We start from the raw sequence: 8033 nt of genomic DNA on the forward strand, positions 1-8033 counted from the left end.
ATAGTAACGTGTCAGGGTTGGAAGGGGCTAATGTCCATGGGCTGGCCTAATGCTTGAATGGGTAGGGCTGCTGCCCAAGGTTTCCAAGGTTGGAGAAGGAGGTGGGGGCAGGCAAGGCTGGATGGTGAGATGGTCTAGGGCAGGGGTGGGCAAACTTTTTGACTCAAGGGCCACAATGGGTTCTTAAACTGGACCGGAGGGCCGGAACAAAAGCATGGATGGAGTGTTTGTGTGAACTAATATAAATTCAAAGTAAACATCATTACATAAAAGGGTACGGTCTTTTTTTTTTAGTTTTATTCATTTCAAACGGCCGGATCTGGCCCGCGGACCGTAGTTTGCTCACGGCTGGTCTAAGGGCCATGGGCTGGGATTGGAGCAATTTGCAATTTGAGAGTGGAGAACTGTGAGCTGGCTGCATGATCTCGAGCAAGTCAGAACCTCTCGGAGTATCGGTTCTGTCTTCTGCAGAAGGGAGATGGTATCTCTTTCATAGGTGGTGTTGGGAACTGAATTAGCTCGTGTCAGTGGAATGCTTGGTAAATCTTGAGGAGGATTGTATCAATGATCTATCACCACAATAATAACAACACTGCCTTACAAACTGAGCCAAACAGAGGGACATGCAACAACCACCGATCTCGCTCCAATTCTGAGGCTGGCGGCTTAGACCTGGCTTAGCTGGGTAATTCGCTGCTCTCAGCTGTGCTCCCACATGTGCTGGGCAGCTGAGTGTGGGCCGGATGGCTGTGCTTCTGGGGGTCAGTTGCCTGTCGGCTGGGGTGGCAGGACAACTGGGCTACCTCTCTGTCCTCTGCTAGGAGGCTGGCCCGTGCTTGTCGCGTGGAGCGAGACAGGGTCCAGGAGAGACGGCAGAGCCTGGACTGGAACAGGGTCGCTTCAGCCACATTCTGTTGGCCAAAGCAAGTTGCAAAGCCAGCCCAGATTCAAGGTGTGGGGAAATAAGCTATCTTGAAGGGATGAGCTGTAATGTCACATTGCAATGAGTGTGGCTAGGGGGGCATTTTTGTAATCGGTCCACCCTGGGTACCCTAATTACAAATGAGGCCTCAGCTCTGACCCTCTGCCCCCAACAGGTGACTCTGTTAGGCCCCCTCCCCTTTGATGTTGGCACGGTGGGCTGTGGGGTCAGAGCAGGTCCTGACTGGGCTCTTTATCTGAAGTGCCTCTGGGAGGATGGTGGCATTGGGCCAATCCTAGGGAACCACATGCTGAGAAGTCCAGGAAATAGAGCTGGCTCTGGGCACCCAATGGGCATCTCAGCCCACAGCTGCCCAGTGTCAGCACTAACCACTTCAGCCATTCACACCCAGTGGGCCAATCAGAGGCACAGTTACGGGACACGTGTCACTAACCGAAGGGGGGCAGGGAAGAGTATAATTTTAACGGCACCTAGCTTCAGGGTGAATCATCTTGGTCATCTCTCCAGTAGCATTTAGAGATGTGCTTGGCTGCAAGTAACAGGAACTGAACTATGGAGTCATAAATAAGTCAGAAAGTACTTTTCTCACAGAACAAAAACTCTGGAGAGAATTACAGATGTCGTTGTCTGTGTTCAGTGAAGTGAGAGCTAATGCTTCGTGCTCTTTCCCTCATGGTTGCTAGCTGGCTGCTCCAGCCCAGCCATGTCAGCATCAAGTCGGGAAATGACAAGAAGACAAAGAGCTATGCAAGGCATTCCGCCCCTTTATCAGGAAAGCGAAAGGCTTTCCAGACCTACTCCCTGGAGTTCTGCTTATGCCTCATTCGCCAGAAGAGGTCCACATGGGCACTCTAGCTGCAAGAGAGGCTGGGAAAGTGAGAGGCGGGTTATCAGGATGGGCTTATTGGGGGCCAGATACATCACTGCCTCAGACAAGAGCTGTTAGTGAGGGAGAGGCAAATAGATTTGGGGTGACCAACTGATGGCATTTGCCATGCTGCTCTTCCCCGTCCTGACCTAGGCCAGTGAACACACCACACTGCCCCTCACTCCCCACCCTCCGCACACCCCACAGTCCCAGAGTTCCCCAGGGAGGCAGGCAGTGAGACCCGTGACATTCTGAAATCCTGAGTTTTGGAGGCATCTGGCTTCCTTTTGGTCCCCAGAAGAAATGGGCATCGGAGAACTGGGAAATCAGCCTAGGCACGTTTAACCACCCAGAATGGGTGGGTCACGACCCATGAAGGCCCTGCACAACTTGGGACTGGTCCCCATGGCCAGAAAGAATTTCCATCTTTTGACCAGACCCTCTGTGGAGACCCAGCCTGCCCGCTGGAGACCCGTGAGCCCTGTCTTATGCACAGTCCCTGACATTCTGGCCTCCTTGAAGCAGATCTCGGCCGTACAGCTCCCTGGTGGAATGGGGGCGGGGGGAGGGGGTTGGGGGGGAATACAGTCTCCTTTTCTCTGCCTTCCTCATCCTGGTGCTCACCAGCCTGCTGCTCCCGGAAAACACAAGTAGGATCGGGGATGGGGTTCCCTGAGGCCATCATGGGCGGAATATACAGGGTGCAGCAAAAGTAGGTTTGCAGTTGTGAGTCCGTGAAACACAAAGTTAATACAATAATCAATAAATAATAATACAAGGATAAACTCTTTTGTGGACTCACAACTGTAAACCTACTTTTGCCAAACCATGTATGTATGGCTCCTGAGCTGTAATCCATAACACGGACACACAGCATCAGGTACCAGTGGGAAAGGATTTACAGGACAAACATTTTAAGTCAAAAAGAATCAATGCTTTTAATTCTTTTGTTCTGTTCCTTCAGACACTAGTGAGGAGCTGTAGTGGCCATCCCAGGAGCATATAGTTCATGTACTTATAGTTCATTTGTTCATTCCTTCATTCCTTCGTTCATTTATTCATTCAGCCAATGTCCCCCATGCCCACTATGTGCCAGGCACTAGAGATACAGAAATGAAGGCAACATGGCCCTTGCCACAAGGAAATGCAATGAGGACATTCATAGGCAGAGGCCGAGGTACAGATGGGGCACTGAGGAGTGCTAACAAGGATTCAGGGAAGGCTTCCTGGAGGAGGGGACACTGGGCCGTCTTGTCAGTCAGTCATAGTTAGCACAGCAAAGGGCAAAGCATTTAGTGGCTCCAGGGATTAGCCCAAACGAAGGCTGAAGAGCAAGTGATAATCAGGGGTGGCTTTGGGGCTCACAGCAGCATTCAGAACCGAGAGCAGGGCCCACACTCTACATATCTTCCCTGTGACATTCTGCCCCAAGGGCTGGTCCCACTAATTTCTCAAGCACCCTCTCCACTCCCCTGGCCCAGCTAAGCCAGGGTGTGGATGGCGCCGAGCTGGCAAGCTAGGACCCTGCAGCCAGTGCCCAGTTAGGATTGGCATTTTCCTCCAAGGAATGTTGGACCCTTGAAGATCTGCTTCCACTCACCAGACTCGAATCTCTGGACAGTGAACTCCCAGGGTCATGCGTGCCAGAGGTGACCAGAAGAGGGCTCTTTTCTGCTGGCGGACAGGTTCACTGTGTGGGTATTCGAGAAAGTAGATGGTCCCAGTCCCTCCAGGACCAGCCAGAGCCTGGGCAGCATTAGCCCATCCTGAGGTTCCAGGAAAGGTCACCATGGTCTAATGGGGGTGAGGAGGGTGTGTGCAACCCTGCACATATCTGTCCAGAGATGCCCAACAGACCCACAACCCATCCTCCTGTTCCCACCACAATGATCTGCCTGGTTCAAGCCAGTTCCCACTGGCATAGGACCACCTTCCTGTAGGACAGGGACAAGTGAGATTCATTCATTCATTCATTCCCAAAAACATGCCAGGCCTGTGCTAGAGGCTAAGAAGTCAGAGATGAGCTGGGCACGGGTCTGCCCTCAAGAAGCTACAGTCTAGTGGGAGGAATGGACATGGAGCAGTGAGCGGACGCTCTGTGATGTGATAGAGAGCTAGGACTTCACAGCCAGCAGCCAGGGTCAAGGCACCATTTCTATCCATGTCTTAAAGGAGGAGGATCTCTAAGCAGGGGACCTAGTATTTAGCTACCAAAGGCCTTCCCAAAACAAGAGAAATCCTCTACTGAGCCCTCACATCTCTTCTTCCCTACCCCGGCCCCTCCCCGGCCCTGCAACCCTTCAACCCCACCCCCACCCCCAATTTCCTGAGAGCCGGACATTCCTGCGAACAGCCTAGGCCGTCCACGCCCAGTTCTCAGCGCCATATCACCCAGAGCTTGGAACAGCTGCACTGCAAGGGGCATCCGGGCCAGCCCAGGCCTATCACACAATGATATGCCGCCGGCCAGGAGAAGTCATTGTACAGCCTCAGTCCCCGCTAGCCACAGCCAGGGAGGCCAGGCTTGGGGAGGGTCTAAGTGGCCCTCTGGGAGGCCCCTGCCAGAGGAAGGGCCGGGCCCAGGGAGGAAGGACAGAAAGCAGCCGGGAGGTCAGAAGCTGAGCCCCAGGCACAGAGGCACCTTGGCAGGGGGGAGGGGGAGGGGAGGAGAGGGGGAGGAGGAGAGGGAGGGCTTGACCGGGCCTTTGGCCATGCAGACCACAGCCAGCAGGTTAGACAATCCTGGATAACCAGCCCTAGCTTCCCAGGCAGGTGGGGATCTGCAGAAGTTACCTATCCAGGCAGAAGACAAAAAAATCTACCTATTTCTGGTTCAAAAATCACCAGCAATCACCCCATGGAAGTCTGTGAGCTGGGGACACTGCTCTCGGCAGCTCGCCTCATATCTTTAGGGCCGAGGGCTCTTCTCTGTTTTAAATGTGGACGCTGCTGCTGTTTGGGAAGCCTGCTTCCCCGGCTCAAGCTCAGAAAACCCCAACCTGGGCCCTTCCCTCTGCTGCTCACCAAGCAGCCTGGCCTTCTCTGGCCCTTCCCTTAGCTCTGCTCCTCCAGGATGTGCTGCAGCCTCTCAAATGCTGCCCGTGCGTCTGGCTCAGTGCCTCCCGGTAACACGGGCTCTGCAGTTCGCGAGAGTTGCTCCCTTCCCAGCCCCCGTGGCAAGCAAGTGGGTGTGGGAGGCACCACGCCCACTAGGCGTCCTGCCGTTTCGGGGTTGCCAGGCAGAAAGGAGAGTGGCAGGAACTGATGTGGAAGGAGTGGAGCCACGGGCATGTGGGCGCAGGCTCTGCTCCCAGGGCCCTGGCACGTACTGTAAGCAAGTCCAAGTCCTGCCCTGTAATGCCACTCCGTTCCATGAAGAGGAAGGAGCACAAACCTGGGAAGCAGGGAAGCCAGGCTTTGGCCCCAGCCCCTCATTCACTTGTGACAAGACACAACCTTTGGAAACCTCAGTTTCCCGATGCATTAAGTGGGGACAGTAGAGCCTCTCAGGGCTTCCTGGTGGGCGAGGGGGAAATCAAAGAAGTACTAACACGTGTGAACGTGTTTTGGGAAGCACAGAGCATTGAAACAAAGGCAAAGATGTGGCACACACCGCCACTTCTCCATCCTGTGCCCAAGGCAGACGCTGCTAACCGTGTCAGCACCTTCTCATCAAGCTACATGGACACTTCAGAAGCTCTCTCACATGTAGTGTAGGAAGTTGTGCCCACAGGTCCGAGCGGCAAAAGGAAGCCCCTCCCCCCAGGGCCTGCACGAGCTCAGGGCATGGTTGCTGGTGAGGAGATTCCACCAGGCCCAGGCGAAGCAGCTGGGACCTAGAGCTGGTGGCAGGTCAGAGGTCCCTGCCCATTGTGAGCGAGTGGTCCTGAGGCCAGAACTCAGACAGCCCGGTTCAGTGGCTGGCTGTGCTTCAGTTCTCAGCTCTGTAACCGAGTTCAAAAGGGCAGGCTGTCATTGGACACCCACCCTCCTGGAGCTCACACCCTAACCCTAACCCACCGCACCCATGCGGAAAGGAAGGCGGCTGTGCAAGGCGGGGACCGCGAAGAGGCCAGACAGCGGTGCTCCCTGTGGCTGGGACAGACGCTCAGCGGGGCTGTTGGTGTCTGCTTGTCGAGAGGCCTTTGGACCCAGCATCCTGGCTGGCCGCCCCAGTTCCTCTTTCTGCCCATTGCTGTTCCCTTGTGTTCCCTGAGCAAATCGCAGCTCAGCCTCAGCGGACACCCAGTAAGGCTTCTGCAGACGGCAGGGCTGCAGCGCCCACACTGGGATGGAAGGTGACAGGCCCTCTGCAGGCCCCAGCCCCACTGTGTCCTTCAGAGTCCCCACCCCAGACTACTCCCTAAAGGGGGCAGTGCCAGCCCCTCTGCCCCAGGCTGCTGCATGCAGGAGGGAGCCCTGACCAGGCAGGAGCTACGGCCACCCCAACATTGGTCTTTTGAGAAACAGGCCCTGTGGTTCTGCGCGTTCGCCCCAGTGCCCACCGCCAGGGCCCCTGGCTGGGCCAGTCTGACCCACAGCAGCATCTGCAGTGGCCTCTGTGGCATATTTTCAAGGAGTGTCAGTTCTGTTCCCTTGGAGGCAATGGAAGCAGAAGGTCTTTGTGAAACGTTAGGAGAGGGCTCACAGGCGCCGCCGTAATCCCTGATACAGGGGAACCTCGGTTCTCAAACTTTTAATTCGTTCCAGCAGGCTGTGGGAGAAGCGATTTGTTGGAAAACCAAATCATTTTTTCCTATTAGAAACCATGTAAATTGAATTAATCCATTCCAGACCCCCAAAGGATTCCATTTTAACCTTTCTTATATGTAGTCCATGTCCAATGTACTGTATAATCTACAAATAAACACTTCTTAATCTAACCACCCCTACTAGCCTTAAATGAATTCTTCATATATCACCCACTCACTGCTTTTGTTTATCCAAATCAGCAATAGTTCTTCTCCCTCTTCAATGGCCTGTGGTGGTTGTTTTGTGAGCGCTGTCACGCCCTTAGCAACACTGGCGCTCTGGAGGGCTTCTTTTTGTTTAAAACTGTGCTCATCTTCGATTTCTCCAGCAACAAAAGCATTCTCTCCTTTGCTGCCTGAGAGACGCTTTTTGTGATGCTGAGGCATCAGCATGAAAGGGTTGTCAGGTCAAAACCAAAATTTTGTTCCACAATCGAGACATTTCTTCCTGTGAACAAATTGATCCAGAACCGAATTGTTCGAGAAGGGAGACTCGAGAACCGAGGTTTGACTGTATATCTCTTAACAATGACTTACTGCCTAAAAACATGGGTTTCTCTCCCAGGGCCCCAGATACTGTCAGGACCCCTGAGCCTCCAGCCTCAGTCCTACCCTGCAGGCGACTTCCTGGAGGCCACAGGCTCCTCCCAGCTCCTTTGGAGGCACACACCTTGTTCCCATTCCCCTGCTCTGATCCATGCACCCCAGCTCACAGGTGCTGAGCCAGGGCCCATAGGGACCAGCCACCAGGGTTGGCATCTGCAGACGCACCACCACCCCAGGGGTGAGCACAGGGTTGCATGGTCTTCTTTCTATTCTAGCACCCGCCCCTCCCTGTCAACTACAGGGAGTAAACAGTAGGGCCCCTGGGGGTGGGGCGTGTGGTCATGGATCAAGATGGAGCCTGGAGCTCAGAGTAAATTTCACTGAAAACAGGAAACCACGAAGCTGAGATGCTTACTTTTGTAAAGGTCCAGAGAAGAAGGGCTCGAGGCCATGCAGGAGGAAGCTAGAGAGGAAGTGTGGTGGCTTTCTGCTCTGGGGCCTCCTCCCTCCCTCCACACTGCAGCAGTCAGGCCTGGGGTCTGGCAGCCAAGTTCTTAGAAGTTATCTCTGCCTCCAGGTCAGAAGCTGAGGGCTGGGCAAAGCCAGCCTCCCAGCAGGACAGGCGCACTCTTTCTGGGGGGGCACTGGGAGTCCGATCCATGGGCTTGTCCTACGCTAGGGGCAGCCCCGCCCTGCCTCAAGCAGGTGTCACCCTGCTCATTCCCATGCCCCCCCCCCCAGGTGTGAAAACAGCACCCTCTTCCTGTGGCAACGGGCACTGAGTGTTCATGGCAGCAGATGGACCAGAAGAAGGACCCCCAGGGGCACAGCAGGCGCCTGGGCTGTGGTGGTCTGGCCGTTGGAGGTGTCAGGGTACTCTCAAGGCCCATGTTCACCCTTTCCTCAGGGCCCCCGGCACAGCAGG

General features: G+C 54.7%; 1 protein-coding gene across 3 annotated transcripts in view; it reads left to right on the top strand.

Moving 5' to 3' along the window:
* CDH23 (cadherin related 23) overlaps positions 1-8033 on the top strand; it is a 359086-nt gene that overhangs the window by 288548 nt on the left and 62505 nt on the right. The gene's annotated exons all lie outside the window — the stretch shown is intronic.

This window comes from Myotis myotis, unplaced genomic scaffold (assembly GCF_014108235.1).
Source record: "Myotis myotis isolate mMyoMyo1 unplaced genomic scaffold, mMyoMyo1.p scaffold_m19_p_15, whole genome shotgun sequence".
Lineage (NCBI taxonomy): Eukaryota > Metazoa > Chordata > Mammalia > Chiroptera > Vespertilionidae > Myotis > Myotis myotis.